The following is a 24906-nucleotide window of genomic DNA, read 5'->3' as shown; positions in this document are numbered from 1 at the left end:
AGGTCTCCAAAGATGGTCATCAATGAGCCATGACTTGCAGGATTCATACCTCTGTCCCACTCCCTCCACCCTGAACCTGGGTGAGTCTTCCATGAAGCAGCTCTGCACATTGTAAGTGGAGTCAAAGCCTTGCGGCCTTGTGGTCTTGGAATACTCGTTCTTAGGACGCTGTCTCTAGAATACGAGTGCCGTTCTGTGGAAAGCCCATGCCACATGGAGAGGCCATGTAACTGGCTACCAGCTGTAGCTGGGTCGCTGTGTGATTTGGCACTTACGTGTGTGAATTATTTGGATATAATGAACCCAGTTGAAACTCCAGATGGCTACTGTCTCCATAGGTGACACATGTGATTCCCTAAGAAAAATCCACCCATTGAGCCAAATCACCCCATAGAACCATGAGAAACAGAGATAACCTTGTTTTAAGTCACCAAGTTCTGTGTAGTTTGTTGCATCACAGTAGATGTAACCGAAACAGGGATAATCGTCTACACTGCCTCTAATCTCAGCCTACTTTTCTGAGCACGTAATATATTGGGTTGATTATTTATCTTTCATTTTCTTTAATAAGCCATCGGCAATTTAGGAGACGGCTTGGGCCATATTTAGTCTTTTCTGTTTTAGACTCTAGCATACAGTGTAGCACAGTATGCACTTATGTGTGAATAAGTAATGGAGAGTTGGGTTTTTTATTATAAATTTATTTTTTATTGGTGTTCAATTTGCCAACATATAGAATAACACCCAGTGCTCATCCCGTCAAGTGCCCACCTCAGTGCCCGTCACCCAGTCACCCCCACCCCCCCGCCCTCCTCCCTTTCCACCACCCCTAGTTCATTTCCCAGAGTTAGGAGTTTCTCATGTTCTGTCTCCCTTTCTGAAGGACAAACATTATATGGTCTCATTCATTTGGGGAATAAAAATAGTGAAAGAGAGTTGGTTTTATGTCAGGTTTCATTGTATTTGAATCAAAATGATTCCTAAAGAGAATAGGAAGGCGTTTTAAATTTAACAGCCCCCAAATAAAAATAAATCTGTTTTGGGATCCCTGGGTGGCTCAGCGGTTGAGCATCTGCCTTCGACTCAGGGCGTGATCCCGGAGACCCAGGATCGAGTCCCACATCGGGCTCCCTGCATGGAGCTTGCTTCTCCCTCTGCCTATGTCTCTGCCTCTCTCTGTGTGTCTCTCATGAATAAATAAATAAATTTTTTTAAAAAATAAATCTGTTTTTAATAATGTGTAATTTGGTTATGATGTGTGAGGTAAAGACTTGAGAGAGATTGTATAGCTTGTTCTTGAATAAAGGAATAAATAGGTGGCCTCAAGTTGGATAGAATGATATACTACGATGTTGTAAAAATAAATTGATAACATTATTATCCTCAGCTTTCTATGCTGAAGGACTGAGACAGAGAGTGATCAATTTATGAGTTACCTGCTTGGTGGCCATATGTGTATTAGACTTTCAGTAAGTATTTTGAATTGTGTGAATTTGGTTTTACCTATCTTAAAACAGTTTTTAACAAAATATTTTAAAGAGCGTGCTTATATGGTGACTAAAAACTGTATTTTATCATCCAACTTTAAACTGAAAAGTAGTTATAAAATGGGAAAATGGAAAACAGTGCATTTTGAAACCAAGGAGGATGTGGCCTTGATGTGCATTTTCATTGGAACTACTGTTGTTACCATGGTTACAGATTGCACAGCTGTTGGGTGTGGCTCGTTGATTTTGACCAAGCACCATTTTTCAACGTCTGTGTGTTCCTAGAAATGTGATGAATAATGGAATTAAAACTTTACAATTTCAGAGTTATTGACCTGTATGAATCTGGTAAAAAAAAAAAAAAATGAATTGTTTAGGAGAATTGTGATGGAGATTATGTCAGAAAAATCCAGAATTTAGAAACTTTTTAACTGCATAACTAATAGATTGAATAAAGTAGACATGGGTAGCAGTATTTTTATACAAAAATGGAGGAGATATTATCTACTTAAAAATTGGTTAAGATTTGGCAGATCTGAGACATTTAAAAGGTCACAGTGAATTCAAGTGCCTAAAGACTTGGGAGACAGCAATGAGATTCAGGAGTTATAATCAATCTAATTATATTTCAAAACAAGAATGTGACATGGGGCGCCAGGTTGGCTCAGTCAGTTGTGTCTGCCTTTGGCTCAGGTCATGGTCCGGGGGTCCTGGGATTGAGCCCGACATCCAGCTCCCTGCTCAGCAGGGAGTCTGCTTCTCCCTCTCCTCTCCACTCCCTATCTCGATCTCTCTCTCTCAAATGAATAGACAAAATCTTTAACAAAACACACACACACACAAAACAAGAATGTGACAAATGGGCATAAACTCACATCTCACTTGCCATTGATTAGATGGATCACATCTACTAATTAGGGACATTTGACCTTAAGATGTCAGATTATTCTATTATTTTTGGAAAGTATGTTGTGTGCACTGTTTTTCAGTTTCATCCTTCAACAGTCTTTCTCACAAATATTTAGTCTGATGTTACATGATTGTTTAAGGTCTAAAATGAGTACAGAACAAGAAGTGCAGAACATGTACTTGTCTATGTGACATGCCTAATTGGTATCCATTCTCAGATGCTTGTAGCCCAGAATCTAAATCTTCAACGATGGTTTACTTTTGTGACAGTTTCATGAGCTTTTCACAGAAAATCCATATGCCTCCCAGATTTCCCACTTACAGGTAGAGCATGTGACTGCTTTGGCCAATGCCTTATGAGCAGAAGCGATGCGGATCACTCCCAAGGCCAACCATGTTAGAACCCCGAATAGGGACCCTTAAAGCATATATATTGAGATGTCTGGGTCCTGAGTCACTATTTGGAAAGGAGTTTGCCTTGACAGGTGTCAGGCCCACAACACACGTGTGGGAGAAAGACTTGCAAGGTAGCTTATTTTTACCCGATAAAACCAATCGCATGTTTGAGAAAATGATACATATTTTGTTTGGAGAAATAGATTTAGGTATGTATTGATTTTAAAATAATAAAAACCAAAAATAAAATAAAATAAAATAAAATAAAATAAAATAAAATAAAATAAAATAATAAAAACCTAGAGTTATTGTAAGGTTTAGTGATTTAATTTGCAATAGAATTTCAGGATTGAAAGTAGTTTTAAAAGCTAGGTCATTCAATCTCTGCTCTGCTCTCACCCTAAATAAATCCCTTTCAAGCTTCCTTGGTTGATGATTATCCAGATTGCACTTGAAAACTTTGTTTAGTGAATGTTTGCTAGGTATCTGTTACATGCCCATCATTTTACCTGAAATTGCAGACTGACTTAAATACTATCCTTTCATTATAATCCCTTGCTAAAATCTGTCTTTTGTAATTTCTGCTTAAAGTTTGTATTTGTGTATTTGGGAATGATATGAAAAAAAAAATGCCTTTTGATACAGGCTTATCTTGCAAATATTTAAATCAGTAATCACCAACATTCCCTCTCTCCTCTCCACCCCCTTCACTTCACCATATTATCTTTTCCACACTTAAAATATATCATGTTCTTTACTAGTCCTTGTATGGCCCCTTTGGGCCTCCTTCCTGCTCAGTGTGGCTTGCTGATTTTACGAAGTGTCACTTACCATCACTGCAGGCACTCTCCTTTCCACTTGGAAAGATCTGTCAATATGTCCATGGACACGTGTCAACATATCCATGGTGGTGCCCAGATCTGAATAGGTGAGGTATTAGTAGTATAGAAACAAAGTGAAGAGGACTCATATTTTAGATTTTTGTTACTACAATTTGATATCAAATTGCATTTGGTGCGGAGTGACAAACTGTATTATACTGCTGACAACTCACAGTCCAGCAAAATTTTGTTTTCCTTCCTGCTGGAAGCTGTTGAGCCATGGTCTCACTTTATACTACTTACTTTCTCGTTTTCATTGAGCCAAGTATAGAATACTATTAAATTTTATTTGTTTTAAGTTCTAGTTTTAGCTGTGCAATCTTTGTGACCGCTGATTCTGTCACAGGAGTTAATTTTGTCATTCTTCTCCTGGCTCTTATCACCCAAAATGATGAGCAAGCTTTCAATAACTCCATCTGGGTAATTTGCAAAACTTTTTAGAAAGTCCACCCCAAACTGGGATGGCCTACCATATTCTGTAAAACTTCCTAAAAAAGAGTGCTGAGTATGGCTACAACTATCCTAATTTATTTTTTTTTTTTAAGCAAACTATATACTTGTTTGTAGTTAAATGAGACTAAGCATAGAATCCGGACATTTTAGAGAAATACCTTAGAGATTAAGTCATTTAGTGGTTCTCCACCTTGGACTCCTATTGGAATCACCTAGGATTTTTAAAAAAGCATTTAATGCTGTGATGCTCACATAGATCTGTTAAATTTCATTCTCTAGGGGTGAAGGGAGTACATCAGTTATTTTTAAAAGCTTCCTAGATGCATCTAATATGCAGCAAAGGTAGGGAAGATGATCTAGCTCAAGCCTTGAAGGTGACAGAGATTCTTGGCCAAACCTCAGTCAGGCTCCTGAACCTTCTCCTAGTCCCATCTGTGCCCTTCCTTGTAAAGGAAGTCCCACCGCCACCCTGCAGTGCTTGATATCTAATCACTCTTGACTCCTGACCAGGATCCTCGTCTTCCACCACCCCCAGGTGATGTTTGATCACTCTGGCCTGCCTTCAGCAAGAATCCTGTGAGGTTGGCTTAGCCAGGAGTCCCCCTTTCCCCTGATGTTACCTCTTAGGTAACCTCCACCTCCAGTTGACCTCCACCCTGCTCCACCAGCTATAAATTCCCACTGCCCAGGCTGTGTTCCAGGCCCTTCACTTGCAACATCCCACTGCAGTGGTGCCTACACCTATTGCAATGGTCCTGAATAAGGCTTGCCTTACTGTGCTTTAATAGTGTCATCAAATAATTTTTCTTTTAGATGTTATTTCTGTCACCACACAATACCTATAACCTATGCTTAGGTTACTGTATGAGGCTTTCAGCTAATTAGTGGAACAGTGTTAAATGAAAAATGTCTCATCAATCATCAAAATGGCAATTTAAATGAAATCTAAAGATTTCTGGATAAGATGAAAATTACCAACTTTTCCCTAGGTTGTTACATCCAGAGACTTGACCAGTGTGCTAAGGCAGCCCTGTTGGACCTAGTGTGATCACACAGAAAAACAGTTCATCATTTTAGACAACTTTGATTCTGGTCAAGTTCCCACAGTCAATTGCTTCTTCTGCTTTAACTCCCAACACATGAGAACACAGTTTGAGAAATTTCATGATGTTCTCTTAGCTTATTAGTACAATGAGAAAGATCTTCACTTAGTCCAACCTCCTTCCCATGTTGATGACAGATCACTTGGCCTCTTCTTGAGAATTTTGCAGGTTGCTCATCTGTGGATGAAATGCTTTTATTATCAGAATTTTCCGTATCTTGAGCTTATACTAGTTACCCTCTTAACCTCTTCCTGTTGGCTCTAGTTCTGCTTTCTGGAGGAACACAGACTAAGTTCAATGCCTTTTCCATGTGTTAGCAATGCAAATAGATTGTAATTTTCCGAAGTCTGCTCTCCAAAATAAACATTTTAGGTTTTCGCAACCATCTCATCATCTTGTCCTCTGTGACTCCCTGCTTCTTTCTCTTAACATCACACTTCCCGGTGTGTCATCTGAGTAGGACATAGACTACACCAGTGGTCTGCTTGCCTCCTTTGGTCTGGTCACTGTACTTCTTGAAAGAACACCAAAGATTTTTATCTGTTTTTATAGGGGTCATATCACAGTGACTTAACAGAAAATACTAGATCAGTGGTTTTCAAACCAGGTTGCAAATTAAAATCAGCTGGTGAAGCTTTTAAAAAAATACTGATGCATGGAGCATCTGGGTGTCTCAATTGGTTAAGCATCCAACTCTTGATTTCAGTTCAGGTCATGATCTCAGGGTTGTGAGATCAAGCCCTGAATCTGGCTCCACACTTGGAGTCCACTGGAGGAGATCCTCTCCCTCCCTCTCCTCTCTTTCTCTCTCTCTCAAATAAACAAATAAATATTTAAAAAGAAATAAAATAAAAAATACTGATGCCTAATGTTCTGGTTCTAACCAAATAAGCCAGAATCTCTGAAGGTAAGGCCCACATACAGGTGTTCTTTAAAAGTGCTTCAGTGATTCTAATATGTAACAAGATGTGTTTTGCTCTTAAATGAGGTTTCTCTCAACCTATGTGCAAATGCAATTTTAAAAATTTGAATGTAAATATCAGATTTTTGTTCTGTTCCAGTGTAATTATCTCTAATAATAGGATTCCCATAATTTCCAAATGTAATTTTATAAAGCCAATCTTCAACTAAATTAGAATATTAAAATTGCTATTGATGACCATAAAATGTTTAGAAAAGTTTGGAAAGGATTTTAAAAAGTATAAAGATTAATTCATTTCAATTTAGTATTTCTTATCTTATTGAATTTATATACAACGTAATTTATATTGTGTATAAAAGCATCCTACCATCATAATGTATGAATAAACTTGGATGATGATCAATAGCAAATGACATGGCCCAGTAAGCGTAGGAGAAAAAAAAATGGTTTTCCAAATTCGAGATCTTTCCAAATAAAACAAGCATTAATGCTATGCTAGTTGGCTCTCTATCTAAAACACTGGGTTGTAAGGCCTATCCAAATTAAACTACTCTTTATTCCTTTGACTTTTGATATCTTTCAGCTGTTAGAAGGAGCGTTCTTTTTAGAAAGTTTGGCAGCAGAAAACTTTCAGTCTGACACATCTGAAATTAACCACAGTATTGAGTAAGAGTGAAGAGGAACAACTGTAATTACTCAAATTTGCATCTCTGGGGCATTCGGCAAAGGCATTTTTTTTTTCAAACTTGTTAAGATTGCCTGAATATTACAGCGTAGTGAATGAGAATTTCACAAAAGTCAACGTTACTGGCCCTTTATTTGAAAAGCAAGGAGCAGCCCTCATGTAGCATCCCCGTTGTTCTGGGTACAGTGGGTACCCCGTTGATGATGATGATGTACAACTTTGAAGGCTTTAGTTCATAGGCTAAAGGGTCATACAGGTATTTATAACATGTCATACCTGTCTGTGAGATGAATTACAGAGACTCCGAAGGGATCCAGTTTTGTTTTGGTTTCGGGTTTTATCTGAAGCAATAGTGTTAACACTTAAATTGAAGATAAGAAAGGTCAGAAAATATTTGTGGGAAGTGCTGAGAAGTTTACAGTAATTACACATAAAACTTATCGTTACGCTCCCTTGATAGCCAAGTCAAGAGAAGAAACACAATGCTTATCTGTGTAGTGGCCTCTTTATATTGCCCATAAAGGCTTTCCTCTCTCCCCAGAGACCCATCCTTTTTTTTTTTTTTTTTTTCTATTTCTGTATTTATTAGGCCTTCACCTAAAGATTCGGTCTTGCTTGATTTTAACTCAATCCTAATCTAATTCTAATGCTTCAGGGGGCCCCAAGTAGATCAAGTAGCAAGTTAACATTGATGCTTATTTTGCTTTGATTTTTTTTTTTTTTCCTTTCAGATCTGTTAACCAAGTTTCATTTTAAGCCTGTGGAGAAATCATACGCTCCATTTGCTAGAACTGGATTTGTCTTGTTCCTTCTGTCTGAGTACCTTCTTAGATATCTTGATTCTCATTTTTCTTACCCTAAGACCAGGATCCTGTCAGGGACTAGGGATCAGTTTGTGCTTTAGAAAGATGCCTGTTAGCCTTTGCCACGCAAAAGATTCATGGATCTGTGAGTCCCCTGGGCCCATTTAATGGGATTTTCTCTACAAATATCTTATTTCCCTCCCAGGCCTAGTGGGCTAATCCCAGCATGTGTTCTTTGTGGCACCCATAGGGGCATAAGAGGGCAAATGGAAACACAGAAGGCCTTTCAGGGTCTAGGTTTCGAACCAGCACATCGTAACCTCTATCTTAGACTTCTGCCAAAGCAAGTCAGTGGCTGAATCCAGACTGAGGGGTGGAGAAATACATGTGGAACCTTTACGAGGAGGAACTGCAAAGTCGTGGCAGAGATTGTTGAAGCTGGTAAAATTGTTGAAAGGTATAAAGTGTTACTTCTATACATCAAAAATTGTGATTTCAGTTTTTCCAATGAATCAATGTATTGCCAAATTACTATTTTGACAGTAGAGTGCTGTTTCACTTATCAATTCATTTCTTTCAACAGATGTTTGAGGGCCCAGTACAAATGCATCTGCTTTTTCTTTTGACTCACCACATAAACGTCACATAATCTTGGGCAACTCAGTTAAAGGTTTGTTGTTGTTTTTTTTAACCTTTTCTGGTTTCGATGTATAATTCTGTAAGTTTTAACATATGTGTAAATTCCTGTAACCACCACCATAATTGGAATATGGAATAGCGGCATCACACCAAACAATTCCCTTTAGTCGCCCTTTTGGACTTAAAACCTCTCCCTGCTTCTAAATGTTGGCACCAACCAATCTCTTTTCCTTTCACGTAGTTTTTGCCTTTTCTAGATTGTTGTGTAAGTGGAATCATACAGCACGTAACCTTTAGAGATTGGCTTCCTTACCTCGGTATAATGCCTTTGGGATTCATCAATAGCGTTTTGTATATAAATAGTTCCTTTTTATTGCTGAGTAGTCATCCCCTGTACGGATGACTTAGAGTTTTTTAACCCATTTGCTTTTCTAAGGTCATTTGGGTTGCTTCTAGTTTTAGGCGACTATGAATAAAACTCCTATAAATATTTATGTACATGTTTTGCATAACTGCAAGTTTACATTTCTCTAGAGTAATAGCTAAGAGTGGGATGGCTACATTATGTGGTAAGTATATAATACGTTTATGGTCAGAGTACATTTTTTTATGATTACTATTCTTTTAAGCCTGTTAAGGTTTGTGCTATGATCCGTGATGTGGTCTCTTAAGGTGAACGTAGGCATGAAAAGAATGAGTGCTCTGCTGTTGCTGGGTGAAGTGTTCTCTTGGCCCAGTTGTTTCATGGTGTCATTCAGTTCTATACCTTATGATTTTTTATCTACTAGTTCTATTAATGATTGAGAACGGAGTTTTGAAATCTCCAAGTACAGTTGTGGTTTCACATGCTTTTTTTGGTCAGTTATACCCATTTTTGCTTCATGTATTTTGAAGCTCGGTTGTTAGTTGCATATATTAAGCATTGTTACGTTTTGCTGATGTATTCACCTTTTTATCATTATGTAAGATCTCATTATTTCTGCAAATTTTCCTAGCTTCAGAGTTTACTTTGATAATATAACCAGTCCAGTTTTCCTCTGATTAGTATATTAGTATCTTATGGCTTTTACTATCCTTTTTTGTTACTTGTATCATTATATTTAAAGTGGGTTTTTTATAGATCTCATATATTTGTTTCCCTCTTCTCAATCTGACAATTCTATGTTTTAATTGGTATATTTAAACCATTTATCTTTAAAGTAGTTATTGATATGTTTAGAGTTAGGTCTACTATTTATTGTTTGTTTTCTTTTGTCCCCTTTGTTTGCACCTTCTTTGGGGTTAATTAAATATTTTAAGTATCTCATTTTAATTTATCAATTAAATTTTGAATATATCCTTTTAAATATTTTTCCAGTCTTGCTCCAAGTATTACAATACTCATGCTTAAGTTTTCAGAGTCTTCTTATAATTAATATTTGACTCTTCCTAGTTGAATGTAGAAATCTTACCACCAAATCTCCCTTTATGTTTTGATTATAATATTCATTAACTTTATGCTTATTGAACAACTTACCAGTGTTATAATTATTTTTAAAGATTTTATTTATTTATTCATAGAGACACAGAGAGAAAGAGGCAGAGACACAGGCAGAGGGAGAAGAAGGCTCCATGCAGGGAGCCCAACATGGGACTTGATCCCTGGTCTCCAGAATCAGGCCCTGGGCCAAAGGCGGCACTAAACTGCTGCCATGGGGGCTACCCCAATGTTACAATTTTTACTTTCAACTATTTAAAGAATGTACACTCTCTTCATGCAGACTTTTGCCATTTGTGTTGCTTTTCTTTTATTCCCAAAGTTCTGTTTCCTTCTGGTATCTTTTTCCTTTCACTTAAAGAAACACCTTTTGCAATTCTTTTATAGCAGGTTTCTGCTGGTAATGAATCTCTTTAGTTTTTCGTTCATTTGATGATGTCTTTATTTCTTTTTATTTTGTGAATAAAAGTTATTTTTACTGGATAGAGAAGTCTAGGTTGACAGATCTTTTAGTACATCATTTTCGCTCAACTGCTTTCTTTGTGATGACAAATCTGCAGCCATTTAAATAGTTACTCCTCTATATGTAATACATTATTTTTCTTTGACTGCTCTCAAGATTTTTCTTTATCTTTGATTTTTGTTACCTGGATTATGAAGTGCGTGAATTTTTAAAAAATATCTATCTATATCTATCTATCTATCTATCTATCTATCTATCTATTATCTATCTATGTATTAGTTTATCCTGTTTGCTAGCTTCTTGACTCTGTAAGTTTATTTCTTTATCCAAATTTGGAAAGTTTTCAGGCATAATTTCTCTAAATATATTTTTTTTCTGCACAGCTACCTTTCTCTTCTTTTTCTAGAACTCTAATGACACAAATGTTAGACCTTTTTATATTGTCCTCAGGTCTTAAGACTGTTCATTTTTTCTTTAAACTTTTCCCTCTCTATTGTCCACACTGGATAATTTCTATTGATCTATCTCCAGGTTCATTAAATTTTTCCTCTATGGTCTCCATTCTGCTGTGTAGTTCATTCAGTGAATTTTTTAAAAAAATTTAGTGGTTATATTTTTCAGTTCTAAAATTTGTTTGGTTCTCCTTTAAAACTTCTATTTCTCTAATACAACTTTCTATCTTTCCATTTATTTTAAGAATGTTGTACATTTTTGAGCATTTTATGAAGGCTTCTTTAGAGTCTTTGATAAGTTATCATACGGATATTAATTGATAGCTGTTGATTTCTTTTCCATTGGTAATGTTTCAGATTTTCTTGATTCTTTTTTAAGTTGAATAATTTGGAGTTGGATGCTAGGCATATTGAATATTAAGTTATGAGGGCCTGGGTCCTTATTAAATTCTATGGAGAATGTTTTGTTGTCTTTTTTTTTTTTTTTTTTTTTTTTTGCTTTAGCAGGTAGTTGAGCCAGTTAGGTACTGGCTACAATGTTTTGAACGCTTATGTGAACTGTGGTTCAAATGTCTATACAGTTTTTAAAACTTTTACTATGTTATTCAGCATTCTCCTGCATGTGTCCCATCTGGAGGCCAATCTGAGGCTTGGGTGGTTGTCTGCCTCTTACTTTAGTTCTCAAGGCTTTTCGTATACTGTTTAGGTCAGATCTACTACTTAGCTCAGGATGGACCCAAAAGGTTCATATGAAAAGTTTTGGGGTCCTTTCCTTTCTACACTGTCTCCCTAGACTGTCTGGCTCCCAGGGTTCTTCCTTCCTGGTCCCCTGCTAGCCTCCTTACACTGAATACATGTCCTGTGCCTGCTTCTGCTTCCAGATGCAAATGGCAGGAAGATGGAAGGTAAAAATGAAGATTTTCCTCCTTGGTCCTTCACACAGTTTCTCTGATTAGAAAGAAGGATTCTCCTCCCTTCAAGTATCTCCCTCGTTTCCATTGCTGCCCTACCACACAGTTGCAGCTTCAGGAGTGGGGCTTGCTGGAGATAAAGCTGAGAGAGAAAGAAAAAAACAGCATTAAATTCCCCCACACTCTCTCCTCCTATTAGAGGCTCCACTTTCCAGTACAAAGACCAAAAAAAAAAAAAAAAAAAAAAAAGGAAGAATTTCTCTTGGAGCTCTTTTTGTCCATGCCTGCTACACTATTCTATTCTGGGACTTGTGCTGACTCAAAGACAAAAGATATGGGTGGAAAAAGAACAAAACAAGGAAACTTTCCACTGATTTCTTGTACTTTGTGTTTTGGTTTTCTTCCCCAAGTCACCTGCTCCTATTTACTTATAATTGTCATAGAGCATTCACTCCACACATTCTTTTTGGTTGTATTCAGTTGGCGAGATAGAGTGGAGTTGCTTACTTCATCTACACCAGACCTGGAACCCTCAGTTAAGTTTTGTAAACTTTAGTTATTTCATCTTCAAGGTGGATGTGATTGATACTTGCCCTTTCTAACGCCTACGATATTTATAGAAATAAAATGAAATGGCATATTTGAAAGTGTCTCGTAAACTGTAAAGTACCTTATGACTGTGATGATGGTGATATACTGACCTTCTAATACTTATATGCAATTTGAAACATTTTATTCTATTTCAACTTTATCACTTTTGGCGATTCCCTAAGCATATATGGCCATGTTAATAAATATTACAGTGCCTGAAAAGTTAGGAACCCATTTTTTAAAAAAGATTTTACTTATTTATTCATGAAAGACATAGAGAGAGGCAGAGACATGGGTAGAGGGAGAAGCAGGCTCCCTGTGGGGAACTGGATGCGGAACATGATCCCAGGGCCCCAGGATCAGAACCTGGGCCAAAGGCAGACGCTTGACCACTGAGCCACCCAGGCATCCCCCGGAACCCATGTTTAACAAAGCTAAACAGGTATCCCTACAGCAGGAGGGACTCTACTAGAGTCTCTGAGAGGTTACTGTACATTTGAACTCCCAAGAAATAATTGAATAGATTATTATTCAGTTATTTTCCTTGCTATAGATCTTTTAAACAGAAATAAATACAGAACTGTATTTATAAGCACATTCTAGAAAACTCTTCTCTATGAGATCTTTAACATGACTAAGAGTGTTATAAGCTTTGGCAAAACCTTTACTCCTCCTTTTAATTACTTATCAAACTGAAAGCCTTCTCAGCGACAGATATGTAGTTATAGAAAGAAAAGATATTTGGGGAAACATGAGGCTTAGACACAAAACAAAACAATGTATATTTGGCTATCTTTCTGAAGTTTCATTCAAGGCTTTATTTTTCAAACTATGGTCTATAATGTGAGAGTAATTAGAAGATCCTCTTAGAATCTGGTCCTGCCATGAAAATCCAGGCTGTGTACTTGTACTATTTTTTATAGTAGAGATAACGCCCAGGTGTTTAGAAAAGTGTAATCTGAATCCTTATGTACAACTCCTGCTTCTTTCAGTTAAAAAGTAATTTTAAGAATTTAGGAACATAACACAATAGTAAGTTTTATGTATGTAACCTCATTTTTCTTGTTGTACTCCTACGTGTTTCCCATCTTTAATGGTCAAAAATGGACACAATTAAAAATCATTTTTCTCTTCCACTTTAAGTTTTTGTGTAAAAGTTTATAGAAACAAAAAATTTAAGCAGAATCAATATTTAAAAAATGAAGACAGTATAGTGTTAGAGGAATTTGATATTTTGAAGTTAAAACATGGATGTTAATTTATGAATCTACTGAAAAATCTCAAATTCACTACAAAGAGATCTAATTCTAGAAAAGGGTCATTAAAATGTCAGTCTGTTGATTTGTATGTACACTTTAAAAGGTAGCCAGTAGAGGAACTTATATTTACTGAAGACCTGAACATCGATCAAGAATCATCTTTTTAAAAGGTAATCATTATGCATTCTATCACATTATAATCCAGCTCTAATTACGGCCCTAATTCACCACTACTTCTCCCTAGAGAAATTTATCAGTCCCAAACACTCGTAGTCTGTGCCACGCAGACAATACTGGGGTTTTCCATGGATGCATTTTGAGAGTACAGACTACCATGACTTACTAGTTTACAAGCCTAGGATAAATAAAGCATAGAGAACAGTAATTCAAACTTAACCACAGCAACAGCAAAGTCACATTTGGGGTCAAGTCTAGCTATATCTAGCATCTGACTAACATCTGGCTTGTGTTATTGAGAGATTGACTGTACTTTCTAAAGAACAGCATTTGATGAACACTATCTTAAGGCACTCTGCAAACACACCACTTTATTTTTATTTAAACAATATACATACTTCATCTTAGTAAGAGCCAAAGCTTTGGGGAGAGGCTATCTGACAAAAGGCTAATGTATTCCATATTCGTATAGAAGAATTTCATTTATAGATTGCAAGTTTTGGCGCCGACTTTGTGTCATCATCAAGCCACCCAGAATGTCAGATCATGAGCAGGTATAAACTTTGGCCGTCTAGGAGCCATTCAAATATCTCATCTCCTGCCACTATCAGAGCTGGAAAGTGGAAATATTCAATTTCTCAACCTTCCCTGGGTGGGACATCATATCAACCCTAGACTACTGACCTCTGGAGGAAAAATGTATATTGTGGGAAAATGGAATTTTAAAAGATTGTGGAGATGCCCTGGATTCCAGTAAAACTGTACCTCTATTTATCATGGAATAAAATATATGGAGTTTTAGTGTCTGAGAATTAGAGTCAGCAAGAAAAGATTGTATTTTCTTTGGGTAGTCAATATAGAGATTTTTTTTTAACAAAATCATTTCGTGACTCTTTTTTAAAATCTCATTTAGTTTTAGTCTGAAATCCTTGTCCGAAAGGTAATCATCTGTGACAGGAGACACAGGCTGTTTCAGAAAGCGGCTGCCTCAGAAAGCCAGGCGTGAGGGGTCGGAGCTGTTATGGTCACTCTCCAGGGCAGCCAAGGAAAAGTGCAGTGTACTTCAAGTCTAGTTTATTCCAGAGGTTTCCTGAGGAATCAGAAATCTGCGTGAGGCTAGGGGGGACTGTACCCTTTTTAGAAAACAGTAGGAAAATCTCAAGGAAATCTCTAATTGGGTGCTATTGACTGAATATTTGTGTGTCCCCAAAATTTGTAGGTTAAAAGCTAACCTCCCGTGTAATATTATTTGTTGGTGGGGCCTTTGCAAGCTGATGAGGTCATTGAGGATGGAGCCTCTGAATGGTATTAGTCCCCTTGCAAAGTGCTGAAGAGACAACAGGGAAGGCACAGGGCAAAGACAGCCGGCTAAGAACCAGGCTCTCAGCAGACACTGAATCTGCTAGCGCCCTGATCTCGGGCTCCCTGTTTCCAGGGCCTTGAGAAATAAATGTTTGTTGCTTATGAGCCACCCGGTTGTTCGTATTTTGTTAGATCAGCCCAAATGGACAAAGACACCGAGGGGAGTGGACTTGGTGAGTTTTCACATGGACAGTGACTGAGGGATCCTGATTATTTTCTGTCAACTTCTGCCAATTGGGAAGGGAAGAGTGGGCTTTTGTGGATTAGAAATATTAATGGAGGCAGAACTTCTGATGTTTAGCAAAAGCATGTGGTTTCCCCAGCTCCTCAGGCCCTCTGCTGCGGAAGGAGGAATTCTGCTTGGACGTTTTTGAAGCTGCGTTCAGCTGCGGTAACCCCTGGACCTGTGAGTCTGGTTTCCTCCACAGCTAACGTGTACCAAGTGGAAGGCTATGAAAGCAACATACTAGTCTAATCAAAGTTCACTAAGATGTTTATTAGTTAAATTGATATATGAGACAGTGATACTAACAACACAGTTGTTTTCTTTTTCTTTTTTTAAAGGTTCTATTTATTTAATCATGAGAGATCCACAGAGCAAGGGAGAGAGGCAGAGACACAGGCAGAGGGAGAAGCAGGCTCCATGCAGGGAGCCCGACGTGGGTGGGACTCGATCCCGGGTCTCCAGGATCTGGCCCTGGGCCGAAGGCGGCACTAAATCGCTGAGCCACCGGGCTGCCCAACACAGTTGTTTTCTTTAAACATTTACTTACTGGGCATTTATGTTTAATTTGGGGCTTGGTAGAGGTAATGGCATTTAGTTAACTGAATAGAATATTTTTCGGTAATACAAAAAGAAGAAGATTTAAATGAAGTAAAATTAATATACAGTGAAATCCATAGATTTAAATATAAAATTTATAGAGCTTAGATATTTACATATACTCACATAGATATAAAACATTTTCATCACCACAGAAATCCTTCCTAGTCAATCGCTGAATACTACCAGCTACTGAAGAGTAGTCTATTGTATGAATACATCATGATTTCTTTATTTTTTTTCATCATGATTTCTTTATTCACAGCTGATGGACATTTGATTATCTACAGTTTTTAGCCACTAAGAATAAAGCTGCTAGAAACATTTTTGTACATTGTTTTGTGGAGATGTATTTTTCATTTTTCTTGGGTAAATACCCAGGAATGGAATTTCTATATCACAGAATAGGTCCATGTTCAATTGTATGAAAAATTGCCAGACTAACTTTCAAACCAATTTACCAATTTATACACTAGTAATGTATGAGCATTTCAGTTTTTCCAAATCCTTACTAATATTTGGTGGTATTAGTCTTCCTTATGTTAGCCATTCTGGTAGATATGTAATACTTTCTCATTGTGACTTTAATTTGCCTTTCTCCAATGACTAAAGATGTTGAACATCTTTTCTTTATGTGTTCTTCGGTCATTTGTATTTCTTTCTTTGTGAAGTTCCTGTAAAAGCCTTTTGCCCATTTTTAAATTGGGTTATATTCTTCTTATTAAGTTAGAGTTACTTATATATAGAGTAAATATTTTCTTTCGATCCGTTACTTTCCTATTTAATTTATTAGTGAATATAACAAATGTGGTAGCCTAATGAGCAGAAATTTAAAATTTTAATGAACAAAATTTTAAAATTTTTATAAGGTATATTGCATTAATTTTTAATGTTTCAATAGTTGATAGTTAAAAATACTCTATTTTAAATAGCTTAGAATCATTTTAGATTCTGCCTAGAAAAGTTTTGCTGAGCCCTAGTTTATGAAAATATTCTCTTATGCTTTCTTCCAGAAACTCCATAATTTTAGTTTTTACATTTCAGTCTATGATTCATCTCAAACTAATTATTCTGTATGGTCTGAGGTATGGGTTGAGGTTTATTTTCTCCCCCCAGACAATACTGATTCTTTTTTTTTTTTTCTTTTCACTATTTATTTTTAAGAAAGAGAATTTCTGGGTTGTCTAAACCCTTTCCTAATATAATGCTAATTAGATCGCTTGCTGAAATGGGGTCTCAGATGAGCATGCAGCCATCCTAGAGCACAGCAGCCACTCAGTGCCAGCCAGCTAATGCAGTGCCAGAAAGCTGTCCCTGTGTGGTTCAATATTATAATTTTTGTTATTTTTTAAAAAACAGAAATCCAAATATAAGTAAAATTTTTTTTCTTTTTCTTTTTTTCAAATATAAGTAAAATTATCTCATTTTTATTAGTTGGTAATTAATTTTCTTTTATCACTCTATAGGCCAACATTGAACAAAGCAAGATCTAGTTTGTGAGGACAGTTTGCAAGCCCCTATCTAGACTTTGCAGTCACTGTGGCCTGAAGGTAATTGTCTCTACTTCATTGTAGTTACAAAGAAGTGATTAGGCTATCACAAGGAGTCTCTGCAAACAAAGCAGAGTCAATCTATCTTGGATACAAGGCCACAGACACCTAGACCTTGAAGAGGTGAAATTTGTCAAGTAAGTAATTCCCCAACTGGTTTGTCCAGTGAAAAAGAGTTGTTTTATCTTATTGATATTGTTTCAGAGTACACTTTTCTGGAGTGAACAATTCCTCATTCCCTATTTACATTGTTTCTTATTAAACAAATGAGATCATAGAATCATTGGTGGTGGCTCAGAAATCACCAAAAATGCCTGAGGCCCTTTACAAATCATGAAACTAGAAATTCATTTATACATTTATTAATCAAATATCAGTTACTTATGGAATGCATACCCCGTACCAAACCCATTTTAAGGATAGGAATTTAGCAGTTAGAAAACAAAAAACAAAAACCAGGTCCCTATCCTTATGTAGGTTAATTTCAGGTTGTGATTAAGCCAGCACAACTACAACTATTCTCAGAAATCCATATGACGTGCTCTCTCATTTTCATGTCTCTACTACTCTGCTGGCTTATCAGAGAAGCTTCCCCTAATTACAATGAATTACAAATTTATTCTTGCTCCAATGTCACTGTATCTTGTTCCTTTTCATGGCACTTACCACCCTCTGACATCTATTTATTTGTTAATAGTTTTCCATTGAAATATAACCCATGAGAAAGAGAACTTGTTTGTTTGGGTTACTACTAAGAGTATCTAGAATAGCTCTTGGAATTTAGTGGACACTCAATAAACCTCTTTTGAATAAAGAAATATATAATTGCATTGGAGTATTATAAGTTTTAAGATAAGGGAAATCTAGTATGCTAGTAAAACACATACAAAATATCAAGGGAAGCTTTCAAGAGAAGTTTTATCTAGGCTGAGTTGTGAAGAATGATAAATTAGATCATTTAGATCAAGGGGAGGGACTGAATGAAGTAGAATGGGGAAAAATAGTTCGAAGGATGCTGAAGACTTGCTAAGGGCAATCACATAGACCTTGTAAGCTATGTATGTCCTAGACTTTACCTTAAGAGCAATGGGGAATTACTGAGGTGTTTCAGCAGATGAGTGAATCCACATTACATTTTTTTTTAATTTTTATTTATGATAGTCACAGAGAGAGAGAGAGGCAGAGACACAGGCAGAGGGAGAAGCAGGCTCCATGCACCGGGAGCCCGATGTGGGATTCGATCCCGGGTCTCCAGGATCGCGCCCTGGGCCAAAGGCAGGCGCCAAACCGCTGCGCCACCCAGGGATCCCCCACATTACATTTTTTAAAGGTCATTCTGCCTACAGAAATGAATTAGTTGTAGGGGGGTTTTAAAAATGGAGAAGCAGATCCCAGTTAAGAAGAAATGGCAACAACCCAGGAAACATATCATGGTTGCCTTCAATATGAATATGTAGAAGGTTTGGCAGATTATAAGCAAATGGGCATGCTGAACAAAAAAAAAAAAATGCATAATTGACTGGATACAGGGAAAACGATGAGAGAGAAGAGCCAATACTTAAAACCAGATTTTTGTCTTGGACAATTAATTGGATGGATGGTTCTGTCTCCTGAGACAAAAGCATGTTTGTATTCAGGGGAAGATAATGAGCTCATTGGGATATGCTGAATTTGAGGTACCTTTAAGGCAGTTAGATATATGAGCCTAAGTTCAAGAGAGAGGCTTTGCCTAAAAAAAAAAAAAATAAATGGAGGAATCTTCAGGATAAAGGTAGTATTTCCCATCATGGGGTTAGATGAGAACCACCGCTCCCCTCTTCTGACCCTAAAAAGATTATTAAATCATGAGATAAAGCAGTCTCCATGGGTTCAGGGTAATGACACAATCCAAGGAATTATGAGATTGGGGATCAAATCTCTCAACTAAGGGGAAGGCCCCATGTTTATAGTTATCCTACCAGGTTCTGTTGCTCCCACATAGCCTGACCCCAGGCCACTCAACAGAAAGGCAAAGAAGAAAGAAAAGACTGCTACAGAGGTATGATAAAAGGTATTCTGAATTTGTAATGCTATTTCTGGAAATGAATTTGATTATTGGAAAGTTATGTCTTTACTAATAGTGGTAGAGAAAAATAATTCAAACCCAAATTACCTTGACCTTTATTTTCCTCCCTTCTTCAATTTTAATGGTAAACACAATGCATCTCCTCCCACCCAAAATGTTTGTTTTGTTGACTAAAGCTGTCAACAATAGCAGACAACTCTGAAGGTTTGGATAAAAGAAATACAAAACACAGGAACTATGTCTTATTAAATTCTATTGGTTGAATGCTCATGAAAGAATTTCCCATTTATGTGTAGCTCTGTATTGCTTTTATCAAAATCTATAGGTCCTTGAAGGAAGGCTTCGAATGACAGTAACCACAGCAGTTACCCAGAGGAAAATAATGCTCTGGGTTCCAGGGATCATCAAGTCTTTTCCATTATTGTAAAATACTGCCTTCCTCAAATCTCTCATACATTAAAATAGTAAACATCTTTGGTATAAAAGAAGAAATGATATAAATATTTATAATTCCTCGTACTTGTGATTCCTAAAATAATCATGATTATGTGAGAATCTCTAGAAATCTACTAAGCTTCTGTGCAGAGCCAATTTTAGAGTGAAAAAAACAGACACATGTGGTGCTGAGTGATTGTAAGAGTGAGTTTTGACAGTGAAGGAGCTATAAGTTGTAGACACTTATTTTACATAATTACTTTTCAAATAGTGCCTTAAAATTTCTTTTTCCTGTATATCATTGAAGTGTATTGAAGGATCTCTTTCCTAAAAAATAGCTTTGGAGTCATATTTATAATTTAATAAAATAATATCACTCCTAATAGCATTAACTTCCTATTCATTCTGAGCAGGCAACTTTTCCCTCTCATGTTTTGTCATCTTTTTGTACCTTTGGGCTTTTATTTATTTTTTTTTTATTTTTATTTTTAAAGATTTATTTATTCATTCATTCAGAGAGAACGAGAGAGAGGCAGAGACACAGGCAGAGGGAGAAGCAGGCTCCATGCAGGAAGCCCGATGTGGGACTCGATCCCGGGTCTCCAGGATCACACCCCGGGCTGCAGGCGGCGCTAAACCGCTGCGCCACCGGGGCTGCCCCCTTTGGGCTTTTATAATCATCATTTTAGGGCAGCCTGGGGGGCCCAGCGGTTTAGTGCGGCCTTCAGCCCAGGGTCTGATCCTGGAGACCCGGGACTGAGTCCTACATCGGGATCCTTGAATGGAGCCTGTTTCTCCCTCTGCCTGTGTCTCTGCCTCTCTGCCTCTCTCTCTCTCTGTCTCTAATAGATAAAATATTTTTAAAAATTATATATATATAAAATCATCATTTTATGTATCATCTTTATGCTTCTGACTACTTAGAACTTTGTTTCTTTCACAGAATCTTTGTCTCCAAAGTTTACCTGCATAAGTCAGAGTCTTTATAAAAAAAAAAACAAACCCTAAACTAAAACTTCTGTTAAATACTTATTCCTGGAATGGCTTTTATATTCATCTCAGCACCAACACACTGGAAATGCTTAGTGGAAGGAAAGAAAAGACATAGATTCCAAAACATTAGGCTCAGCCCAGAGTGAAGGATTCAATTGCACTGACTCTAACTCAGAACCTCCATAAAACATCCGTGTTTAACCTTTTTTTCCAACTTGCCTCCCAGACTAAGAGAAGATTTTCTTGATGGACCAGAGCAACATTGGCTGTGGAGCTGGAGTTTATCTGGAAGCTTTTTAACCAAACTGCTAAGTTAAGGGAAGCACACAAGCAAGGTCACTGCCAAGCTCTGAAGCAACATAAGAATTTCGGTGTGAATTTGTGAAAATATCTGAATCTGTACAGACCAGCCAAACACCGAGCTAGAAAAAAGGAAACCTGCATCCTAAGATAGTCTCTGCTCTTCCAGTAACTATGTGATCTTGACCAAGCTCTTCCCTTCTCGTGGATCAAGCTCTTTATCTCCTTGTCTCGAAACACTGCATGGGATCAGAGCTCTAGTGCCCCATAAATCTAATTTATTTGATTCACCTGGTGCTCTTCCTTCCTCTCTACCTCCCTCCTGCCCACCCTTCCTTCCTTCTTGCTTTTAAGCAAAGATTCTTGAGCATTTATTTTTTAGAAAAGATTTTATTTATTTATTTAGTATTGATTTATTTAGAGAACATGAGGGTGGGGCAGAGAAAGAGGGAGAGAGAGAATCTCAAGCAGGCTCCCCACTGACTGTGGAGCCCGACACGAGGCTCACTCTCATGACCCTGAGATCAGGACCTGAGCTGAAATCAAGAGTTGGACTCTTAACTGACTGAGTCACCCAGGCGTCCCAAAGATTCCTGAGCATTTAAAAAGTCCTCACAACAACAAGGGGATACCTCTATTCACCTACAAGAATGGCCAAAATCCAAAACACTGACAGCACCAAATGCTGTTGAGGATGTGGAGTCACAGGACTTCTCAGTCATTGCTGGTGGGATGCAAATTCACTCAGCCAGTTTGGAAGACAGTTTGGTGGTTCCTCACAAAACTTAATATATTCTTACCATACCATCCAGCAATTGGACTCCTTGGTATTGACCCAAAGGAGTTGAAGACACGTCCACACAAAAACCTACACATAGATATTTAAGCAGCTTTATTTATAATTGCCCACATTTGGAAGCAACCAAGATGCCCTTCAGTAGGTGAATGGATACATAAACTGCAGCCCATCCAGGAAATGAAATATCATTCAGTGCTAAAAAGAAATGAGCTACGAAGCCACGAAAAGACATAGAGGAATCTTAAACACATATTACCAGAGGAAAGAAGCTGATATCTGAAAAGGCTACATACGGTATGTTATGGACATAGATGACATTCTGGAAAAGGCACAACTATGGAGACAATAAAAAGATCAGTGGTTGTCCGGGTTGGAGGGAGGGAAGGATGAATAAATAGAGCATAGGATTTTGTCAGTGAAACTTCTCTGTACGATACTCTACAGTGGGTCATTACGCATCCATCCAAGCCTAGAGAATGCACAACAGGAAGACTGAACCTCAGTGTGAACTGTGGAGTCTGGTGGGTAATGATGAGTTGATGTCAGTTTATCAGTTGTAACAAATGTATCACTCTGGTGGGCCATGTTGGTAGTGAGGGAGGAGGACACACAGAACTCTTACTTTCAACTCCATTTCTGCTCAGTTGCCATTTATCTAAAATTGCTCTAAAAAGTTTATTAATTAAAAAAAGTTGTTGGTGGGCATTTGGAATTGAGAGGTCACTTGCCATATGGGAAAGAACATGGCATTTGGAATCAGACAAACATGATTTGAAGCTATACAGGTGTGGGGAGTATGGGAAATCCCTGTGCCTTCTGTTCAGTTTTGTTGTGGACACAAAACTGCTCTAAAAGCAATCTATTAAAATAAATAAGCAAATACGAAAAGAAAACTAGGGTATTTTACTTATAAATTTCTGTTTCCAGTTTCTCGGGAGAAATGAGAAGATCTGGCCTTGCAGAGCCTGGGTTCTCACATGTCAAAACCAGCTGGAGTTAAATGGTGCGGCCTGTCCCTCCTACTCGGACACACCTTTGGTGCGCGCCACGCTACCCACTGGGCCCCCTTCGTACACTCACACCATGACCTCAGGACACACATCGGTTTGTGACCTACGGGATTTTAGGCTTGTGATCTCTCTGATGCTTTCCTTTCATCTGAGAGAGTCTGTAATTCTCAATGGCAAACCAATAATTACACCTTATTTCTATTGCCATTTCAGCAGCCTGGCAAATAAGCTGGAAAACCTTAGTACAAGACCAGACTTAACGACCATAACCAGAAATTTGTTCTCCAGACTTTCCTTGTGGGTGGCAGACTTTCTATACCATGTATCTTTCCACATCTTTTGAAGACACTGACCTTCTCTTTAACCACCACATCCTCATAACAAGAGGATATACTTTAAAAAAAATTGGCCGCCTCTTTTCTTTAGAATTGATTCTGTTTTTGAACTACAAAGCATGCAACTTTAAAACTTACAATGCCCTAGCCTGAAAACTTAACCAACTCCAGCTCAGGTAGTTCCCCAAATGATCTAATCCTTTAGGGAAATAACAGATCAGTAGGCTTTTTCCTTATTCCATCCTCATTTCTCATCTACTTCTCTTCCTCTGCCCCCAGTTTCTACCCAATATATACTTCCTCCTTTTGTTCCTCATTCTTCCTTTCATCCCCAGTAACGTCTCCACCTTTTCCATGCCCCTTCTCCTCCCTCAGCACTGTCTGCCTCTACCCTCTCCACTTCCCGTCTCCCTGAGTGACGGGGAGGAGAACAAGGAAACAAAGAGGCAAGGCAGGTACTTGGGGCCTGTTTCCGAAAAATTTTCCATGTTTCCTGTTAAGTTTAGGCCCATTGGCATATTTAATTTGTTTCATTTTCTTTTTAACCAGACCATGCATCCCGCAGCATTTATATATCTAATTGAAATTGTGAAGTTATATCAAGTATTATTGAAGACGAAAAGTTTTCTGTTAACTTTTTTCGAATTTGCCTTCTAGAAGGAATCTATCTACATGGCCATGATAGAAAGTTGGTCTCTGGAGGCACATTTAGTGTGTAGGATCACGAATCTTGTGGGAACTTTTAAAATAAATGTGTGGGAGGCTCAAACCTTTTAGTTGGCTTTTCTCTGTTTCTGAATGGTGATACTCTGAGGCATTGTGAAAACTGACCGTTTCCTCTTCTGAGATAGATGACGACTTTCAGTCTTCCTTTTCATTACTATGCAATTCTTACCTTGTGATATCTGGGTACCATCCATTTCCCTTCCCCCTATAATTCAGTCCTTTGCTGATCTTTGAAATAGATGTGTCTTTTTCAAAGCTAACGGGACCTGAATTTTACTATTCTAATTTACTGCCTTGTTTCCTTCTCTGGCAATGTGCTCTCTTCCTGAACCAGACTCTTGATTACAGTTGATTAATCCTCATTACTGTTCAGACATCAATAATTGTCTTTAATAAGAAATTTATATTAACACTGGTTAAGTTTCTGATAGGGTTTCAAGTTCCTCCATGAGAGGCTGGCTCTGAGATCTTCAGGATTTACAAAGGCTGTTTTCTAATGTTAACTCTTTTTCTTTTGAACGAATTTGAGTCTCATTTTATTCTCATTTATGTATGCTATAACTGACCCTAACCTTCTCCTTGTGGAAAGACAGTTCTAAAAATAACAAGTCTGACCCCTGACAAGTCCCATTCCACTTAAGCATTTTGTTAGGGAGACTCATTTTAAAGGTGTTCCAGAACACCTTCCAGGCCAGCTTGATGAGTTTTCCAGCAGCTCATGTAAATTGTTCCATCCCCAAACAAAAGGGTCAACTAAATTAATTACTTTTACATCAGGCACTTACTGAAAGAAAAAAAAGGCCACTGTATTTGGGTGTTCCAAACAAAAAAGAAAATGCCACTAACTATAATCTTTTCATTGTCTTTATCCTAGCATACATTAATTTTAGGGGGCAGGCA

General features: G+C 37.6%; 1 long non-coding RNA gene across 1 annotated transcript in view; it reads right to left on the bottom strand.

The window, feature by feature from the left end:
- The window catches only part of LOC140594532 (uncharacterized), a 39805-nt gene that overhangs the window by 1144 nt on the left and 13755 nt on the right, over positions 1 to 24906 (bottom strand). The window lies entirely within an intron of this gene.

The sequence above is a fragment of the Vulpes vulpes genome, chromosome 11 (genome assembly GCF_048418805.1).
Source record: "Vulpes vulpes isolate BD-2025 chromosome 11, VulVul3, whole genome shotgun sequence".
NCBI classification, from domain to species: domain Eukaryota; kingdom Metazoa; phylum Chordata; class Mammalia; order Carnivora; family Canidae; genus Vulpes; species Vulpes vulpes.
Note: the sequence above shows the minus strand (reverse complement) of the source record. Positions and strands in the feature narration are given on the sequence as shown.